The sequence below is a fragment of the Muntiacus reevesi genome, chromosome 3, assembly GCF_963930625.1.
Source record: "Muntiacus reevesi chromosome 3, mMunRee1.1, whole genome shotgun sequence".
In the NCBI taxonomy this organism is placed as follows: Eukaryota; Metazoa; Chordata; class Mammalia; order Artiodactyla; family Cervidae; genus Muntiacus; species Muntiacus reevesi.
In genome coordinates this window covers 247586092-247608187 of record NC_089251.1, presented here as the reverse complement: position 1 = coordinate 247608187, position 22096 = coordinate 247586092, and the positions used below count along the sequence as shown (strand labels likewise).

The 22096-nt window shown below is 39.8% G+C and overlaps 1 long non-coding RNA gene across 1 annotated transcript in view; it reads left to right on the top strand.

Moving 5' to 3' along the window:
• Nucleotides 1–1217: 1217 nt before the first annotated feature.
• Nucleotides 1218–22096, top strand: part of LOC136165483 (uncharacterized) — a 58092-nt gene continuing 37213 nt past the window's right edge. The window contains exons 1-2 of the long non-coding RNA XR_010662524.1: nt 1218–1245; nt 19425–19536. This is a non-coding gene — a long non-coding RNA (uncharacterized lncRNA). The remainder of the gene's footprint in view (nt 1246–19424; nt 19537–22096) is intronic.

The window sequence follows — 22096 nt, the reverse complement described above, 5'->3', positions numbered from 1 at the left end:
CAAGCATCCAGGCACTCCTCTGACATCTCCCAGAACCGGCCTGTCCTGGGCCGACACTTTCATGCTTTCTGAATTTCAGCCAATCGAGAGCCCTCTCTGGTCACATCCGTCCCCATCGCGAGGCCAGACTGCCACCTCCATCCTGCCTCGCCCCTTGAAGGACCCAGAGCCGGCCTCTCAGAGGGGCAGGGGAGGCTCCGCACACAGTAGACACGCGCGTCTCCTCCTGGCCCTCCCCCTCCCCGCGGCCACAGGCGGAATGCACACTGAGGACACCGACACACTCACTCGGGCACGCGCCGGCGGCGCCGATCCTCCTTCCCTGCCAGGGAGCAGCGGGCGAGAAGGCCTTGAGGCAGGTGACACAGCCGCGGGGAGACGGACTCCGCGCTCCAGATGCCACCCTGGGAGTGGGGGTGTTCGGGTCGCCCAAAAGCCAGCGGCGGGGCTCCCCGGCCGGGTGGCCGTAGGCCTCGCAGTGGCGGAGCCTCGGGTCCGCCTCCTGCCGTGATCCGCGCACCGCACCTTCACCGCCGCAGCCCGCGAGCGCCCGCCTCCGAGAAGCCTGCAGTCCGCCCCCTCGCCTCCACAGGCTCGCATACATCTGGGATGCATTGCCCCTTAATTGTCAACCCCATCGCTGTGATCAAGTGAACGTTGCTAATCTCTACATTTATTGTTTAGGTAAATAGAGGCTGCGTTTAATCAATACGCGGGGCCCTAGCCCTCGCAGCGCCAAGTAACTTAAGTCAACGGTGAAGATTTCAGTGTGTGCGTAATTACAGAGCACACGAAATATTCACTCCAGCCTAATCCCACATCCCACCCGGGGGAGCGAGAGGAGGGAACGTGAGGAATCTCCACCCTCCGAGGGATCGAGGGCCGGCTCCCTTCGAGGAAGAAAAGGACTTGGCTATGACACCAGGCGCCGGGCGTGGGGGCCTAAGGCTGGGCTGGGGACCATCTTGACATCCGAGCGGTTAAAGCCTGCGTTCCGCGCCGTCTTCCCGAGGCTTCTGGCCCCCGCCGCTCCAAATTTGCAGCGGCGAAGAGCGTGGTGCCCCACCCGCAGGTCCCCGCCAGACAGGAAGACTGAGGGCGGGGCCCGGGAAGGAGGGTGGGGCTGCATTCCCGAAGCCCAGGACTCCGCTCGCGGTCAGGGTCTCCTCCTCTCCCTCAGCTCCGAGCCGCCGAGCTCCTTGCCCCGCGGGAACTCTGCCAAGCTTGAGCGCACAGAGCTCTGGGGTATTTGCACTTCTTCCTAAACAGCTATTGTTTCCTAATTAAGAAGACCTTAGCCCAACGCTAGGTAGAGCTACTGGGACTCGCCGCAGGGAGTGGGCAGGCCTGGGGAGGTGGGCGGTCAGCACTGGCGAGAGGTGATGTCCGACTCCTAAAGCAGCTTGGCTACTGCATTGGCCCTAAGAGCGAGGGCCTCTGGGCTCGGCAGGGGAAGGGTTAATTAGCTGGGACTCGTACCGGCGGCGTTGGCGGGGACCCAGTCTCTGGCGTCGCGCTAGAGTGGGGCCTAAGAGGTTGCGCTTCCAGTTTGAGGCAATAACGCTCTCTCCTTGGGCACTTGGTCGCTAGAGTTTCTTTCTCCTGGTGCCTTTTTCTCCTCTGCATTCCCGCGAAAGTTCGATATAAACAGCCAATAACTTCGGTTGTTATCAGATACTCGCCTTGCACGGAATTGCCCAACTTTCAATAAGCTGGATTCTAAAGTCAACTGGTGATTTCCAAGTTTAGGGTGTCAGCGCAACCACGGAATAAAGGACAGCTGGGGCTTGAATGGGGGCCATGGTTCTGGATGGTAGCTGGCTGGTTTTAATTTTTGGAACTGAACAGCTCTCGTATCAGGTATCTCTTTCTAGCTTTCTCCTTCCCGTAAAAGTTGAATAGCATTTAGAACAAGAGGAAAATTAAACACAAATGTCAGGGCAATCCTAAAGTCCTTTTTCTTTCTAATACTTCTCCTGAGAATCCTGTCTGCCAGCCTCAAACTCCCACCAACCCTTTTACTTCTCCTTATCAGCTATGCAGATCTTTCACTGCCCTGCAAACCAGCCTGCCAGTCAGTCCACAGGACACCTAGTATCAGACTCTGATTGGAGACAACTTTTTCTGTATTGTGGCTGTTTTTAAGCAAGGAGAAGGAAAGAAAGAAAGGCAAGTGGACTGATGTCCAGGGTTTCTGGATGGGGACAAGCCCTTTGGGACTCTCAGGAGCTGGGTGCAAGTTAAGGTCCACCACTTAATGCTGTGACCTTGAGTGGGCCAGGAAGCTTCTCTAAAAGGAAGCTAATAATTTTGACTTGAAAGGATTGTTGGGATAAATAAAACTGTGTAGGGAAATTCCTAGCAAATGCCCTGTACTTATTAATAGTTGCCTTCCATCTGCCACTGAAATCCCCAACTAAAACGTTCTGTGAAACTAAAGGTAAAATCATCAGCTACTCTAATATAGAATTTTGGTGCATAGGGAAACCACAGGGCCTAGTACAGAATCAGACTGAAGGAGGATGAATGCAAGGACAGCCAGCTGCTGCCCGTTTGGGAAGGAGTGAGATTAGCTGCTTCAGTCAGCAGCACATCTCATGGTCTGACTTTCACAGGTCAGCACACGGGGGACGGGAGATGTTGTCTCTAACAATAATAGCTAATATTTATTGAGCACTTATTACATGCAAGGTGCTCTGTCAAGTGCTTTACACATAGCATCTAATTTAATCCACAGGATAATTTTATCAGGTGAGTATCATGAGTATTATTGATCTCTCTCTTTTTAAACTATTATTATGAAAAATCCCAAATATATATATTTAAAAGAATAGAGTATATTATAATGAACCCCTCCCTGTTGATCACACAGCATCAATAATTGTCAGCTCCTAGCCAAACTTGTTAAATCCCTATCCCATCCATTTCTTCCTCACTTGTTTTAAAGCAAATTTCAGACATCATATCATTTTATTTGTAAATATTCCACTACTTATCAAAATATCAAAAGACAATAACCCTTGAAAAAACCCAAACTACTATACCATGTTATAATCATACTAAACACTTTTGAAATAATTCCTCAATATTATCAAACATCTAATCAGTGTTCAAGTCTCTCCAATTATCTCATAAATGATTTTTTACAATTGCTTTTCCCCCAAAATCAGATCTAAGCAATATCAATATGTTTAATCTCTAATGTCACTTTTAATCACAGATCCCTCTCCCTCTTTTTCTTTCCTTGCAGTTTATATATTGAAGTAACCTAGTCATTTTTGTCCTGATATCATTTTTATAAATGAAGAAACAGATCCATAGAGGTCAAAGGGATTTAGTAAGAGATAGAAAAGGAATATAGACCTAGCTGCTTCTGACTCCAGAGTCCAAGTGCTTAATGGCTTTATCATATTCTCTTTAAATCAGTGATGAAAAGCAAGACACAGGAAAAGCACAAAAAGATTTCAGAACATGCCTGACTTGCCTAAGTGACTAGTTTCTTTGCTAAGTACCCACAGATAAGTGTTCACTTAAAAACCCAGGCAGGGTTTGAATGTGGGAAGAGAAATTGAAAACAGGATAACCCAGAGTCCTCCTTTTGGTTTGAATCCAGCTACGTAATTCCTTCAGGCAAATATATCTATAACATGGTGAAGGGATTTTTATTTCCAACAAATATGTAGCAAAGCAAAAACATTTCTTAAATGAATCTACCAGTTTCCTTTTCTCTCTTCTCCTCCTTATTTAACTCCTATTTCCCCCTTTTCTCTGTTCTCCATAGCTAGATAATGAGAAAACATCTCTTTTAAGTAGTTATTTTAAAATACTAGTCAAATTAACAATTTGGTAGTTTGATATGTGATATCTGGCTTTTGTTACGGTAGTTTTGAAACCACAGTTACCCTAGCAACTGAATACATTTTTTTCTTGAAAAATTTTTTAGCTGTCTGAAGGAAGAGAAAAAAGAAAAAGAAAACTTCTTGCCAGAATTTTCCCATAATAGCCTCCATTAACTGCAGTGACTTCTATTGGAGAGGCCAGTACTGCTGTCTCCTGCTGTCACCAGTCATTCACTGATCCAGGAGATGTTTTGTTTGATAAGGCCAATTTGAGCTTTATAAAACATTTATTTTTTCACCTCCAAGGAGCAAATACCAGTAAGGATGGAATTCAGCATCTATCACTGGATACCATACAAAGGCCTCAACCTGCCAGTGGAGCTTCTGGGTAAGAAGAAACACTAAAACAGATGTAAAAACTTTGTTTATTTAATTTAAAAAAAAAAGAGGGAGGATGGTTCAAGGACTTTAGATCAGCCCCTTGAGACTTAGCATGAGGTAAAAAAAAAAAAAAGCAAGTAAATGAGCCATCAGTCCCTCTAGAATCTTCTGGAAACACCTTGTGCTTAACCAGTCAGTCATGACCGACTCTTAGCAACCGAATGGACTGCAGTCCACCAGGCTCTTCTGTCCATGGGATTTTTCCAGGCAAGACTACCGGAGTGAGTTGCCATTTTCTTCTCCAGGGGATCTTCCCAACCCAGGGATCAAACCCAGGTCTTCCACATTGCAGGCGGATTCTTTACCAACCAAGCCACCAGAGAAGCCCTGGAAACATCTTTGTAGGTGAGCAATTGCCCAAAGTGAACAAGGATGTTAGTTAGATAAAGAAATAAAAGAGGGTGATGCACATAGCATTGTTTTATAGATTTGATAAAATATGTATTAGCATTTCAAGGAGGTGAAGTAGAGAAGGAAAAAAAGCTGTACATTAGGGTTTTTTGGAGTAAAGAGACTCTAAACACTTGTAAGGTTATTCATTCATTTGCTTCTGAATTAAATTCCCCTCACAATACTGTTTCTAATGCACACAACTCTAGATTCCTCTTCTTATAAAACAAACTGACTTTGTAAATTACAAATATCCAAATTCTTTCTCTGGAGTAGAAGAAAGCTTGGTTTCAAGACCTCAGGCTATGGTGTGAGGAAACCAAAAGGCAGAGAATGAAGTGCTGGGCAGTTCTGCTCCTGTTGATAAGATGCCTCCTCTTAAGAGTCTCCCAGGCCAGGAAGTCCTCCTCTGCAATATAAGGGCTCAACAAAATAAAGGTTTCAGCCCTTCCATTTTATTTTAGATTGCCTTATTGAGGGAAAATATTTCGACTTGAGGAATTATATTTTGAACCAGGGTAAGAACTAAACAAAGAGAGAAGGAGAGAATATTGCTTCTATTTTTGGAAAATACAATTACTCCATAATAAATCTATCCTGAACAACCACAAAAAATTTTGCAAACATATGCATATTCCTCTCTAGGTCAAAATAGGAAGAAAAAAAAAAAGCAGAAACAGCAATATCAGCTAGGGATCGTTCTTAACTACCTGAATCACTAAAGAGGTCTATTGCTTCTTTTTCCTCCCAGCTTTTTTGAGATATAATTGACACATAACATCTTGTAAATGTAAGCATACAACATGTTGGTGTGATACAATATATATTTTGAAATGGTACCACAATAAGGTTAACCTCACATAATTACCTTTTTCAAAATTGTTATTTTATTTTTGGCCGTGCTGAGTCTTTGTTGCTACAAGTGGGCTTTCTCTAGTTGTGGCCAGTGAGGGGCTACTGTCTTGTTGCAGAGCAGGGGCTCTAGGGCACATGGAAACTTCAGTAGTTGCAGCACAGGGGCTCAGGCCTTGTTGCACAGGCTTTGTTGCCTTGAGGTTTGTGGGATGTTCTTGAACCAGGGATCACACCCATGTCTCCTGCCTTAGTAGATGGATTCTTAACCACTGGACCACCAGGGAAGTGTCCCTGCCTCCGTCTGCCCCTGCTTTTTTTTTTTTTTTTTTTTTTGTAGTAGTGGTCGTGGCAGAGACACCAACATTTGAGATCTACTTTTTTTTAGCAACTTTCAAGTACACAATACAGTATGACTAACTATAGTCACTGTGCTGTAATCATTAGACCTCCAGAACTTATTCATCCAATGACTTGGAAGTTTGTACCTCTTGGTCAACATCTCATTTGTGCCCCTTCCAGCCAGTCAGGAATTCAGATTGAGTACAGAGGGTATGGATGGTTTGTTTCTGCTTCACTGGATTTGAAGCCCCAGCTAGGAAGACTCAAAGGTGGGAATGGTGGTGGTGACTCAGCTGTCAAAGACTAGAATCATCTGGATAAGTCTTCATTCACTAATTCATTCACTATCTGGCATTAGATGCTGGGTGGGCTTCCTAGAGGCTCTAGCGGTAAAGAACCCACTTGCCAATGCAAGAGATACAAGAGACGCAGGTTTGATTACTGGGTTGGGAAGATTCCCTGGAGGAGAGCATGGCAACCCACTCTAGTATTTTTGCCTGGAGAATCCCATGCACAGAAGAACCTGATGGGCTACAGTCCCTAGGGTCACAAAGAGTCTGACACAACTGAAGTGACTGAGCATGCACTCAGGGGAGATCGATACACGGTCTCTCTGCATGTTTGCAGACTGCTTTGGACTTCCTCACAGCACATATGCGAATGCCTAGAGCCATGTCCCAAGACAACAAGATAAAACAGCACAGTATTTTTGCAATCTCTAGATTGGGACAGTTACAAATATTTGCTCAGGTTTGAGGGACAAGGACATAAACTCCAGCTGTCCATGGGAGGAGTGTTAGGATCACATTGTAAAAAGAGCACTCAGGGTATGAGATACTGTTTTAGTCTCTTTTGGAAAATACTATCTCTAAGAATATATGTATATACATGGAAAGGGAGCTTTCTAATAGAGTGCAAAGAGTTGACAGTTGCCTGAGAGCTATCTTTCACTGTCTGGCAGTTGAAAATTAAATTCTTTCCTCTGCAACTGCCCACCAAATACAAATACCCAGTTTGGAATTCATAGAAGAAAGAAAGAAGTATTAATATTTTGTGTGATCCATTAAAAAATAGTAAAGTCTATCTGAGATGTAAAGTAGGAATTTACATATTCCCTATGCTTCTTTATTAAGAATTATTTTTCACTAATTTCTTGCAAGTGTAAAGTTTACAGTGTTTTGATTAACATTTTGCTCTTACATGCAACTCATCAGCAGATGAACAACAGCAAGGGCAGAATTTCAGTAACTACCAGTTTCTCTTTTGGCTCGAAACACTGTAATAAAAATATTCATCTAATAACGTGGTCACTTGCATCTCTTTAAAGTAAAATGTAACAGACAGCTTTAATAGAGAATTATTGATAGTAGAAAAATATAATGCTCAGTCTTTCAGCTGTGCATTCCTTTTTATTAGCTTCTATTTGCTTACATAATGCAAAGCTTTGGAATAGTCTAAATCAGCCTGCACTTTTTTTTTTCATTTATTTTTATTAGTTGGAGGCTAATTACTTTACAATATTGTAGTGGGTTTTGTCATAAATTGACATGAATCAGCCATGGATTTACATGTATTCCCCATCCTGATCCCCCCTCCCACCTCCCTCTCTACCCAATCCCTCTGGGTCTTCCCAGTGCACCAGGCCTGAGCACTCGTCTTATGCATCCAACCTGGGCTGGTGATCTGTTCCACTATAGATAATATACATGTTTCGATGCTGTTCTCTCTAAATATCCCACCCTCGCCTTCTCCCACAGAGTCCAAAAGTCTGTTCTGTACATCTGTGTCTCTATTTCTGTTTTGCATATAGGGTTATCATTACCATCTTTCTAAATTCCATATATATGTGTTAGAATACTGTAATGTTCTTTATCTTTCTGGCTTACTTCACTCTGTATAATGGGCTCCAGTTTCATCCATCTCATTAGAACTGATTCAAATGAATTCTTTTTAATGGCTGAGTAATATTCCATGGTGTATATGTACCACAGCTTCCTTATCCATTCGTCTCCTGATGGACATCTAGGTTGCTTCCATGTCCTGGCTATTATAAACAGTACTGCGATGAACATTGGGGTGCACGTGTCTCTTTCAGATCTGGATTCCTCAGTGTGTATGCCCAGAAGTGGTATTGCTGGGTCATATAGCAGTTCTATTTCCAGTTTTTTAAGAAATCTCCACACTGTTCTCCATAGTGGCTGTACTAGTTTGCATTCCCACCAACAGTGTAAGAGGGTTCCCTTTTCTCCACACCCTCTCCAGCGTTTATTGCTTGTAGACTTTTGGATAGCAGCCATTCTGACTGGCGTGTAATGGTACCTCATTGTGGTTTTGATTTGCATTTCTCTGATAATGAGTGATGTTGAGCATCTTTTCATGTGTTTGTTAGCCATCTGTATGTCTTCTTTGGAGAAATGTCTGTTTAGTTCTTTGGCCCATTTTTTGATTGGGTCATTTATTTTTCTGGAATTAATATGCAGGAGTTGCTTGTATATTTTTGAGATTAATCCTTTGTCTGTTGCTTCATTTGCTATTATTTTCTCCCAGTCTGAGGGCTGTCTTTTCAACTTGCTTATAGTTTCCTTTGTTGTGCAAAAGCTTTTAAGTTTGATTAGGTCCCATTTGTTTATTTTTGCTTTTATTTCCAATATTCTGGGAGGTGGGTCTTAGAGGATCCTGCTGTGATTTATGTCAGAGAGTGTTTTGCTTATGTTCTCCTCTAGGAGTTTTATAGTTTCTGGTCTTACATTTAGATCTTTAATCCATTTTGAGTTTATTTTTGTGTATGGTGTTAGAAAGTGTTCCAGTTTCATTCTTTTACAAGTGGTTGACCAGTTTTCCCAGCACCACTTGTTAAAGAGATTGTATGGGGGACCGGGATGGGGAATTCGTGTAACTCTATGGCTGATTCATATCAATGTATGACAAAACCCACTGGGAACAAAAAAAAAATTAAAAAAAAAAAAAAAAGAGATTGTCTTTTTTCCATTATATATCCTTGCCTCCTTTGTCGAAGATAAGGTGTCCATATGTTCATGGATTTATCTTTGGGCTTTCTATTCTGTTCCATTGATCTATATTTCTGTCTTTGTGCCAGTACCATACTGTCTTGATGACTGTGGCTTTGTAGTAGAGTCTGAAGTCAGGCAGGTTGATTCCTCCAGTTCCATTCTTCTTTCTCAAGATTACTTTGGCTATTCAAGGTTTTTTGTATTTCCATACAAATTGTGAAATTATTTGTTCTCGTTCTGTGAAAAATACCGTTGGTAGCTTAATAGGGATTGCATTGAATCTATAGATTGCTTTGGGTAGAATAGCCATTTTGACAATACTGATTCTTCCAATCCTTGAACACAGCATGTTTCTCCATCTGTTTGTATCCTCTTTGATTTCTTTCATCAGTGTTTTATAGTTTTCTATGTATAGGTCTTTTGTTTCTTTAGGTAGATATACTCCTAAGTATTTTATTCTTTTTGTTGCAATGGTGAATGGTATTGTTTCCTTAATTTCTCTTTCTGTTTTCTCATTGTTAGTGTATAGGAATGCAAGGGATTTCTGTGTGTTAACTTTATATCCTGCAACTTTACTATATTCGTTGATTAGCTCTAGTAATTTTCTGGTAGAGTCTTTAGGATTTTCTATGTAGAGGATCATGTCATCTGCAAACAGTGAGAGTTTCACTTCTTTTCCTATCTGGATTCCTTTTACTTCTTTTTCTGCTCTGATTGCTGTGGTCAAAACTTCCAAAACTATGTTGAATAGTAGTGGTGAGAGTGGACACCCTTGTCTTGTTCCTGATTTTAGGGGAAATGTTTTCAATTTTTCACCATTGAGGGTAATGCTTGCTGCGGGTTTGTCTTATATAGCTTTTATTATGTTGAGGTATGTTCCTTCTATTCCTGCTTTCTGGAGAGTTTTAATCATAAATGGGTGCTGAATTTTGTCAAAGGCTTTCTCTGCATCTATTGAGATAATCATATGGTTTTTATCTTTCAATTTGTTAATGTGGTGTATCACATTGATTGATTTGTGGATATTAAAGAATCCTTGCATTCCTGGGATAAAGCCCACTTGGTCATGGTGTATGATTTTTTTTAATATGTTGTTGGATTCTGTTTGCTAGAATTTTGTTAAGGATTTTTGCACCTATGTTCATCAGTGATATTGGCCTGTAGTTTTCTTTTTTTGTGTCAGCCAGCACTTTTGAAAGAAACTTCGATACTTTTCTTTGTTACTATAAGTCTTTTCCTTTTTAATATTAAAAGAGACTGAGGAAATGTCTTAATGTTTGGTTAACAAATTAAAAACCCATGTTTAAATGCTTTAATATCCTGGTCCTATTTCGATGTGCCATCAGGAGTTGATTTATCAACTGTAAAGTTACATAAGAAATCTTTTAAATGTAGAACTTTTTTTTTTTAATGTAGAACTTTTAAATGTAGATAATAGTTGGGCTTCTGTACAGACACTGTGATCTTCTGATAATGTCTATATCAACTGTGACAGCTCGTTGTAGCTCACCCAGATCAGCTCTGAAACCAGTGATGCATTTTCAGAGATCTGAGACAGGTCACAAAGCTGGGCTTGATTTCACTATCTAATGCTTGTTACACATGTGTATCTCAGGCCTTTTCCATTCTTCCCTGAATGCTTTCTGCAAATCTTATGAACAAAATACCTTTTAAGAGAGCCAATTGGTGTGTTTGTTTGGGTGACCTTTCAATTGAGAAGACAGAGAAAATATGGACTATATTACAAGGGCAGATTCAAAACAACATTTTTGAAAATTGACGTTTGTCATTTTAAAACACTGAGTTGAATGGAATACATCTCAGTTAATAGTTAAATTAGATCTGAAGGCATGAACTCAGAGCTAACCCATTTTTCTGTGTGCTAGTTCCATCATAACTGAGGGATGGAGAAAAGTACACAGAAATGTATAGAAGTTAGGATTCATCTCGCTACATGTGTCAAAAAAAAATCAGAAACCAAGATAAATAACATTGCCTTGAAGTTAACAGAATAGAAGCTTACTTCTAAACCCATATGGCAGCACCATGATCATCAGGGATTTGATGCCTCTCTTCATGCCTCACCTGTTTTACTAAGGACACAGGCGTAGAGGTCTTACGGGTTTCCCAGGCAGCACTAGTGGTAAAGAACCCGCCTGTCAATGCAGGAGACACAGGTTCAGTCCCTGGGTCGGGAATCCCCTGAAGGAGGAAATGGCAACCCACTCCAGTTTTCTTGCCTGGGAAATCCCCTGGATAGGGGAGCCAGGCGAACTACAGTCCTTGGGGTCGCAAAGAGTCGGACATGACTGAAACACCTAGCACGCATGCATATAGGTCAGGATGACTACTGATTCTACCTTATAGTCAGCAGAAAGAAGGAAAGGAAAAGGAAAACATATTCTTTCCTCTTAAGAGCATAACCCAGGAGCTTAATTTAACACTATACATCTCACGTAGTAGAATTTACATGGCCACATCCAGCTGCAAGGAATGTTGGGAAATATAGTATTCCTCATGACCATGTTTCTAGATTAAAAAACCTACAAGGAAAAGGGAGAGTTGAGACATTGGAGGGCAAATAGTGTTCTCCACCACAAAGTATGTGCTTTGTGTGAAGAGGAGTGATCTAGAAACCAACAAACTGTTGTGGTGAGGCAATTTGTACTAACTTGGGCTAGTCAGTTTATGGCTGAATAGCAAAATAATTTTGAAATTGCATTCTATCTCAAGTAAACATCAAGTATTCCAGGCCAGAATACTGGAGTGGGTAGCTGTTTCCTTCTCCAAGGGATCTTCCCAACCCAGGGATTGAACCCAGGTCTCCAGGATTGCAGGTGGATTCTTTACTAGCTGAGCCACAAGGGAAGCCCAAGAATCCTGGAGTGGGTAGACTATCCCTTCTCCAGGAGATCTTCCAGACTGAGGAATCGAACCAGGGTCTCCTGCATTGCAGGTGGATTCTTTATCAGCTGAGTTACCTGGGAAGCCCAAACATCAAAAATTGTATCTAAATAAGACAAAGTAATTATTATTGACATTGTTATGTGTGAAATGGCTTTATGGTTATGTTAACATGATGCTTTACTTTTTAATGATTTATGTTGAGTATAAAGAGATGAATAACATGATCTCTGGGATGTTCTTGAAATACTTTTGCAAAGGAAAAAGGGGGAAAGATGAAGGAAATATGGTCAAAATATTTATAATTTTGAATTTGGGTTTTAGATATATAGGATTTATCATCCTACTATTTTTAGTAAGTTTGAAACATTTCATAGTATAATATATACATATATATTTTTAATAATCGAGGTTGAAATTTCTAAATCCTAAGTGGTAATATGAGTTTATTATAGGCTTGGCCAAGTTACTTAATATTATGGAGTCTCAGTTTCTTCATATGTAGAATGCAGATGATGGTATCTTATCCTAACCATTTAAGAGCACCACAGTGAAGGTCAAATATAAAAAATGCCTATGAAAGTATTTCAGAACCTATAATGCAGTATGGTATCAGTTATTGTTAATGATATGCTTGCTGTCATTTTTGTTATCATTATTCATGTGAGGGCAAAGGCTATGTCTCATTATTCACTGCTGTACCTCCAGTGACTGGTAAAATGCCTGAAACATCATAGATATGAAATAAATGTTTGATGACTGAGAACAAAAATTGGTAAGCAAAAAATTGTATCTGCAACTGACATGGGATAGAAGAGACATGAAAACTTATCCAACAACTTCCCTAGTACATATTAAATGACCGGCTTAAAATGACACAGGGTGGCAGAGTGTCAGTACCGGGGAAAGGCAAAGGCACAGTCAAGCTCAAAATCACAAGGGAACACCAAGAGACCCAGAAAGAATGTTTTTCCTTTGTAACTGCCTTGGGAAAAGCATGCATATAATCATGTCACTTCTTGTTAGAGTCCCAAGGAACAGTGCATTTTCTAGCAGTACTCAGTTTTGTTTCATTAACTACTATTTCTAAACAAGAGGCCAATCAGAGGGGACTCAGAAGTCCTTTTGTCATGCAAACATTGTGTTTCTAATGGTCCCTATTGTAAGAACTGGTCTTGTAAATAGAATGACTACCTACCTCTTTTCTTTAAAAGTTCTCAAAATTCTGTTACTGGATCTTTGTAGCCAAAAGGTGTGAATTCTGTTCAAATTTTTCACAGGAAATTCTCTCCTTGAGTATGCATGTGGATCAGTCATTTCAGCAGCATCCTGATACAACAGGGCTGAATTAGGTCCATGTTGTCAGATTATCGCTCTAGTTTTATGTGTGAGATGTGTATGCTCAGCACTCCCCTAGTAAATAACAGCAGAGAACAATTATTCGGTAGCCAAGCATTACAATGATAGAAATGATCAGACATTAACCTATCTTGGCATACAATAAATGTGTATTTTTGCTCATGAATCTATAAACTGGTTAGGTGGTTCTGCTGATCTGAGTTGGTCTTGGTTGATCTCAGCTGGAATCACTGAATTCTGTGATCAGCCGGCCGGTCACCTGGTAGCTGATTGAAGCCAGATGTTCATGGATGAGATTGCTCATCTTGGCACTGTCATCCTTCAGCAGGATCCTATGCTTGTCATCGTGGTGAAGGCAGGGTTTCAAAAGAGCAAGCAGAAGCACGTAAGTCTTCTTGCAGGCCTTCGCTCGGAGCTGGCACATTCACTTCTGCTGTATTGTACTGGTTAAGCAAGTAACAAGGCCAGTAGGAATCCAAAGCCAGGGAAAACAGATTCCATCTCTACATCATAAGTCACATTGTGAGAGATATGGAGACCTAGCAGAGGATAATTGGGGTCTTTTTTTTTTTTTTAACAATTGGTCTACCATAATAGAGGTGAGATTTTGCTAGGGATACCTTAGCGAAATTTGCTCTTGGAGTGTCCCCAACTAACCAAAGTGCTTTATCTCTTGAGTAGAAAAAAGAGAATTTCACTGGACTAGTGGGTAGGCTGGCAACAGATACTGAACTTTATTTAAAAGGTTACAAAAGCAGGCGTAGATGTAATTTTTCTGTGCTTTCTAGAGTTTGCCCAGGTCCAATAACAACATGGATTTCTATGTCCTGGTTATTGAGCTCTTTACATATAGTGCTTAGTCGCTGAGCTGTCTCCAACTCTTTTCGACCCCATGGACTATAGCCCACCAGACTCTTCTGTCCATGGGATTTCCCAGGCAAGAATACTGCAGTGGGTTGCCACTTGCTCCTCCAAGGGATCTTTCTGACCCAGAGACTGAACTGAACCTGCGTCTCCTGTGTGTCCTGCATTGGCAGGTAGATTTTTTGTCACTGAGCCACCGTATTGTATAGCTCATTTAATTCTTACACCTACCATATATTATCCCTATTTTATGGATGAGGTAACTGAAGCTTAGGAAGTTTAAAGGTTAGGGAGGTTTAACACCCTAATCAAGCTCTCTCACCTGTAAATAGAGTGTGGATTCAAACCCAGGGCACTCTGAATTCAAGGCCAGTGGGAGATACTAAACATTATGCTATTTAGTCTTCCCAAATGAAGAAGCTCCTTCTTTCCCTGCAAATGGTATTGTACATCCATTTGGAGGAGAGAAAAGCCTAACCATCTCAAATTATATAGTAGTAGAATTTTCATTTACAGTTAATATGAGAAAGCAGCTTTGTGTCATATCGCAAAACAAGTGTCAACAAACATTTTCTACAAAAGGCCAGATATTAAATATTTTAGGCTTGTGGGTCATTCATCTCTGTTATAACTCCCAACTCTATATGTAAATGAATGAATGTGGCTGTGTGCCAACAAAACTTTATTTATAAAATGGGTGGGCACAATGAGGTACCATTACACGCCAGTCAGAATGGCTGCTATCCAAAAGTCTACAAGCAATAAATGCTGGAGAGGGTGTCGAGAAAAGGGAACCCTCTTACACTGTTGGTGGGAATGCAAACTAGTACAGCCACTATGGAAAACAGTGTGGAGATTTCTTAAAAAACTGGAAATAGAACTACCATATGACCCAGCAATACCACTTCTGGGCATACACACTGAGGAATCCAGATCTGAAAGAGACACGTGCACCCCAATGTTCATCGCAGCACTGTTTATAATAGCCAGGACATGGAAGCAACCTAGATGCCCATCAGCAGACGAATGGATAAGGAAGCTGTGGTACATATACACCATGGAATATTACTCAGCCATTAAAAAGAATTCATTTGAATCAGTTCTAATGAGATGGATGAAACTGGAGCCCATTATACAGAGTGAAGTAAGCCAGAAAGATAAAGAACATTACAGCATACTAACGCATGTATATGGAATTTAGAAAGATGGTAACGATAACCCTATATGCAAAACAGAAAAAGAGACACAGAAGTACAGAACAGACTTTTGAACTCTGTGGAAGAAGGTGAGGGTGGGATGTTTTGAAAGAACAGCATGTATATTATCTACGGTGAAACAGATCACCAGCCCAGGTGGGATGCATGAGTCAAGTGCTTGGGCCTGGTGGGCTGGGAAGACCCAGAGGAGTCGGGTGGAGAGGGAGGTGGGAGGGGGGATCGGGATGGGGAATACGTGTAACTCTATGGCTGATTCATATCAATGTATGACAAAACCCACTGGAAAAAAAAATAAAATTAAAAAAAAATAATAAAAAATAAAATGGGTGGGCAGCCAGACTTGTCATAGAGAATTTGATTCAAAGCCAGGACTTAAACTCTGTTTCACCTGGATGAGAGAGGAGTTTGGGAGAGAATGGATACAAGGACATGTATGGCTGAGTCTCTTTGCTATTCACCTGCTACAACATTGTTAATCAGCTATATCCCAATATAAAATAAAAAGTTCAGAAAAAATTAAACAAGGTAAAAAAATTAAATCAACAATACTTCAGTTAAAAGAAGTGATCAGGGTCAAATGTGGGGGCAGTGAAATAGGATCCAGAATGTCTACTCTGTTTTGCGCTGTAAACAAAGATTTTCTATGTGCTCTACTCCTTCATCAGCTGTTTAATAAAACTAACACTAGTTTCAGGATAGAGATGGGAAGAGATCTTTTACTAAGGAAACCAGATTTGTTTTAATTTGCTTTTTATCTCTTATCCCAGGAACTTAAGATCAAACAAGCAAGGTTTGCAAGCAATGAATTGATTGCCTTTACAGCCTCATCAGAATGACGAGAAATATATCCATCTGTTTGAGAGGGAAGTTTGCAGACCTCAACCCAGAAATGCAAAGGAGCAATAGGTAGTAATAAAATGTGAGCCCACATCCTTCTTTTCAAATATTCCACTCTCCCTATAAGTGTATTTGTATCAATCTATTCAAAGGCCCCAATCAATGTAACTTGCAGTGAAATTGTCCCTTAATGAAGTGATGCCCTTGAGAGCCAAACATCATTTGATATTGACTTCATAACTACCGTTAGGCGTTAGAACATGGGGCATTCCTCTGATGGATTATTTGATTATATATTAAATGCCACTATTTCTCTAGAGCTTTAGTGTCTCAAAGATACCTGCTATATACTTTATACATGTGTAGATTGTTATTTTATACCTTAAAAAATAGCTTTGTCATTTTATTTCTTAAAGTCTGTACTCAAGAAGTAAAATAAACAATTCTCACTTATATAAAAAAAATATACTTTGTTCCAACAAAGGCCAGTTTGAAGTGTTCTCCAAATCCTCTCAAACATGATAAATATAGTAATAATGAACTTTATAATTCATATATGCTATTAATAAAATATACTTAAAAATAAGGCAAAATCATGATTTTTCAGATAAATAAAAACATACGGGTCAAAGATCTTATTTAACTCATTAATAATTAATGAAGGAAACAGTAAGAAGTTAAAACCTTTTCAGAGGAGAATTCAAAGAACAAATACAAATGACAGCAATCAGGAATGCTGAAATGAGATTACCAATAGATGAGAAAATGATTTTTATAGGAAATAAAATGTGATGTTTGGAATCATCTCTTTTACATGTGTGCTAAGTCACTTCAGTTGGGTCCAGCTGTTTGTGACCCTGTAGACTGTAGCCCACCAGGTTCCTCTGTCTGGCAAGAATACTGAAGTGCGTGGCCATGCCCTACTCCAGGGGATCTTCCTGATCAAGGAGTTGAACCCACGTCTCTTATGTCTCCTGCAGGTGGGTTCTTTACCACTAGCCTCACCTGGGAAGCCCTCTCTTTTACATAGTGACAGTCAATTGCACCTTCAACAGAGATGATTTATTGTCATGTCTAGAGGTAAGACTCTTTTGCATCAATTTTCAATGACTTACAGAGTTGTATATAAAATTACCCAAGGATTGTGAAACCACAGACACCTATATAATAAGAGAACCCCAAAGGATCACCTAGACAACAACCATTGAGAAGATACCTAGTAATCTTCACCTATTCTGAGTTTTCCCTGATGATCTATTATAAATTTTCTTAACACTGTGCTTTTTAAAAATTAGAGCTGATTGACAATATCATGCAGTATTAGTTTCAAGTGTATAGCCAAGTGACTTTCAGTTATGCATATATAGAGACATTTATTTATAATTTAACTCTTTCTCATTATAGGCTTATACAAGATATTGACTAGAGTTCCCTGTGGTATATACAGTAAATCCTTGTTGTCTATGTATTTTACACATAGTGGCGTGTATCTGTTAATCTCATACTCCTGGTTTATTCCTCCTCTCCATAGTTTGTTTCCTATGTCTGTGAATCTGTTTCTATTTTGTAAATCAGTTCATTTGTATTATTTTTTAGATTCCACATATGAGTGATATAATATTTCTCTGTCTGACTTCACTCAGTATGATAACCTCTAGGTCTATTCACCTTGCTGCAAATGGCAATATTATTAATATTGCATTATATATACATATATACACATACATCTTCATCCATTCCTATTGATGGACACTTAGGTTACTTCCATGTTTTGGCTGTTATGAATAATGCTGCCATGAACTTTGGGGTACATGTATCATTTTGAATTAGAAGTTTCATCTTTTCTGAATATATTCCCAGGAATGGGATTGCTGGATCATATGGTAACTCTATTTTCACTTTTCAAGGAATGTCCATACTGTTCTGCATAGTGGCTGCACCAATTTACATTCCCACCAACAATGTAGAAGGGTTCCCTTTTATCCATACCATCTTCAGCATTTACTATTTGTAGATTTTTTTAATGATAGTCATTCTGACTAACGTGAGGTGATACCTCATTGTAGTACATCTTTTCTTGTGCCCGTTGGCCATCTGTATGTCTTCTTTGGAGAAAGGTCTATTTAGATCTCCTACTCATTTTTTTTTTCACTTGAATTATATGAGCTATTAGTGTATTTTGGAAATTAATCCCTTGTCAGTGGCATCATTTGCAAATACCTTCTCCCAGTTCGTAGGCTGTCTTTTTGTTTTGTTTATGGTTTCCTTTGCTGTTTAACACTATGCTTTAATCCAAAGTTTCCCCAAAGGTAGTGGTGATACTAAAGTGGTGATACACTGGTGATACTAAAGATAATTGTTTTGGGTGGCTCCCAGTCTTTTTTTTTTTTTAATTTTTTTTTGAAGGAGAATTGCTTTACAATGTTGTATAGGTTTCTGTCATGCAACATGAATCAGCCATAATATACATGTGTGCATGTGTGCTTAATTGAAAAGTCATTCTGACAATTTTTGATCCCATGGACTATAGCCTGCCAGGCTCCTCTGTCCATGGAATTTTCTAGGCAACAATACTGGAGTGGGTTGCCATTTCCTCCTCAAGGGATCTTCCAGACCCTAGGATAGAACCCACAACTCCTGCATTTCCTACATTGCAGGCAGATTCTTTACTACTGAGCCACCAGGGAAGCCGTAAGTATACATATGTCTCCCTAAAGATTATTTTAAATGGTATGATAAATGTTTTTTCATCTTAATGATCATATGCTTATTTTATAATGGGTTGTAAAATTAAAATTAGTCAACTCATGATTTCACAGCTATTATTTTTTTTGAAATATGTACCTAAAAAGATCATTCTGAAATTTCACAACACTAGGTTAAGAGATCATTCTAAAATCTCATAGAAAGAAAAAAATGTTATTTACAATGGAATAAGAATCAAACAACCATCAGACTTCCCATACACAACACTGGATGCTCAAAACAAGGAGGAAATGCCTTTAGTTTGTAGTGAAAATTATGTGGAATAGAATTTTATTTCAATTCAAACTTTCCAATCAAGAGTGGGAGCAAAGTACAGTTCTTCTCAGAAATTAAATAATTCAGAGAATTTAATGCCCATGTAAATTCCAAGGAGCTTAAAAATGTACTCATTTTGGGAAAAAAAAAATGTACTCATTTTGGACTTTCCCGGTTGCTCAGTGCATAGGAATCTGCCTGCCAATGATGGGGACAAGGGTTCGAAACCTGGTCTGGGAATATTTCACATGCCATAGAGCAACTAAGCCTGAGCGCCACAGCTACTAAGCCAGCATGTTGCAACTACTGAAGCCTGTGTACCTACAGCCTGTTCTCTTCAACAAAAGAAGCCATCACAATGAAAAACCTGTGCACTTCAACAAAGAGTGGCCCCTGCTCGCTGCATCTAGAGAAAACCCACACACATCAACGAAGACCAACCGCAACCTAAAAAAAAAGGTACTCATTTCCAGTCAAGGTGGGGTAACAAAAACCAGATTGACCCACTTCCCTGAAACAACTTTTAAAAAATCAGATGAAATAGTGAATATATGAAATAATTATTTTTCAGATGTTAGGCATGAGATAATGAAGGACAATGATCCCTGAGAGATGGGAAGCATAGCAGGTGACTTCAACAATTATCCCAGTTTAGTACCTGGAGAGAGTTTTCAGGCTGTAGTGCAGGAGGAGAACCAAAGCAGAATGCAATGATCTTTGAGTGGAGCAGATGGAACTGGGAGTTGGAGAGATGAAGTTAAGAGAGAGGTCCAAACTGCTGGAGTTTGCAGAACAAAGAACCAGAGAGGAGAAAACTTCTCAGAAAGAAAGAACCCCCCAAATGTCCAGAAGTGCTCCCGGAAGTATTCATCTGAGAGCTTACCAGCACATGCATTTGAGGAAACTATACTAGATCATGTAAAGAACGACAGGTAAGGAGCTCCTCACTCAGTGCCACAAATAGTGCTGAGGCCCACCAGCCAAACTGGAAAACATCACAATTCATGGGATATTGGGTAGAGCATGCAGAAGGGTCTCATTTCAGTAGTAGTGCAAAATTAGCCCTAGATTAGATGCTGTTCTGATCTTTCCTAATGAAGCTTAAAAGCAAGCCCTGAAAAGTTAAAACTTTTTTCCTGGTAATTTAGCTACATCCCAGGACAAAACTCAGGAGTATTTATAGGAATATGAGAATATTCATAGCCAACAAAGTAAACTTCACAATGTCTGGCATATAATAAAAAAACTATCAGGCATGTGAAGAAGCAGGAAAATTCTAAAGAGAAAAATCAATCAATAGAAATTGGGAGAAAACTGATATGGATGATAGAATTAGTAGACAATGACATTTAAATAGTTCTCATAACTGTGTCACATATGTCCCAAGATCTAGCACAGTAGTTTTTAAGAGAGGATTTATTTTTTCCCCCAGCCAACATTTGGGAACGTCTGGAGGCAGTTCAATTACAACAACTTGAGGGTAGTGAAGCTACTGCCGTGCGGTGGGTAAAAGCTAGGGATGCTGTTAAACATACTACAATACATAGGACAGCCCCCCAAACAAAGAATCTTCCAAACCAAAATGTCAGGAGCGCACTGAAGTTGATCTAGAGGAAAGCGCTGATCCTGATCTAGAGGAAAGACAGACATGTTAAGTAGAAACACAGTAGATGTGAAAAAGACACAAACTGAACTTCTAGAGATGAAAACTATCACATTGGATAGGATTAATTAACAGAATAGATACTGTGGAAAAATCAGGAGTGAGTTTGAAGATATGGTGATATAAACCATGTACAATGAACCCAGACAAAAATAAGTCTGGTGGAAGAAAAGGACCAGTGCATCAGTGAGCTGTGGGCTAACGTCAAGCAGCTTACCATACATGTAATTGCAGCCTTGATGAAACGGGGGGAGTGGTGACAGGAAAAAGTATTTGAAGAAATAAGAGCCAAAATTTTTCCAAATTTGATAAAAACTAGATCCAAGAAGTTCAACAAGCCCAAGTACAAGAAACACAAAGAAATCTACACCACGGTCACATTGTAATCAAATTCATTAAAACAAGGTACAAAGGGAAAATATTAAAAGCAAACAGAAGGGATGGAAAAACACAAGTACAGAGGAACAGAGATAATGACAGAACATTTCTTGTCAGAAAAAATGTAAGCAAAAACACAAACCAACTGGTGGAGTAACATCTTTACAGTACTAAAAAGATGAAGATTTAAAGATGCCAAGCCTAGAAATTCTAAAAAAAATAGGCTCTCGGGATAAAATACAGCTGAGAGAGGAACTAATTATGGTCTGGAACTTCATTAGCTATAAAAACCCATAGAAAACTGTCTGGCTCAGTGCTTTTGTGCTCTGTTCTAACATATGATTTTGCTTCTAATACTGTTCAGAATGTTGCAGAGCAATTGAATGATTTACTCAAACCCATAAACATACATTCATTTCTTTTTTTTAATAAGCTTATTTATTTATTTATTTTTGGCTGCACTGGATCTTCATTGCTGTGTGAACTTTCTCTAGTTGTGGCAAGTGGGGACTACTTCCTAGCTGTGGTGTGCAGGCTTCTCATTGCAGTGGCTTCTCTTGTTGCAGAGCATGGAAACTGGGGCGCAGGCTTCAGTAGCTGTGGTTCCCAGGCTCTAGAGCACAGGCTTAATACTTGTGGCGCTCAGCCTTAGTTGCTCCAAGGCAAGTGGAATCTTCCCAGATCAGGGATCGAACCAGTGTCTCCTGCATTGGCAGGCAGATTATTTATCACTGAGCCACCAGGTAAGCCCATAAATTCATTTCTTAATCTATACAACTATTCTGGAAATTAGTAATATTTTGACCAAAAATGAGGATTCCCTTAAAAGTAACCACATGGTTTATATTTAGAGAGATATTAGGTTGATAACAGTCTTAATTTGACTCGAGTAGAATACTTGAAAATCTTTTTAATGAAGATGGAGAAGCTGGATATATTGTACTCTACAACCTGTTACAAACCTTTCAAATAAGTGAA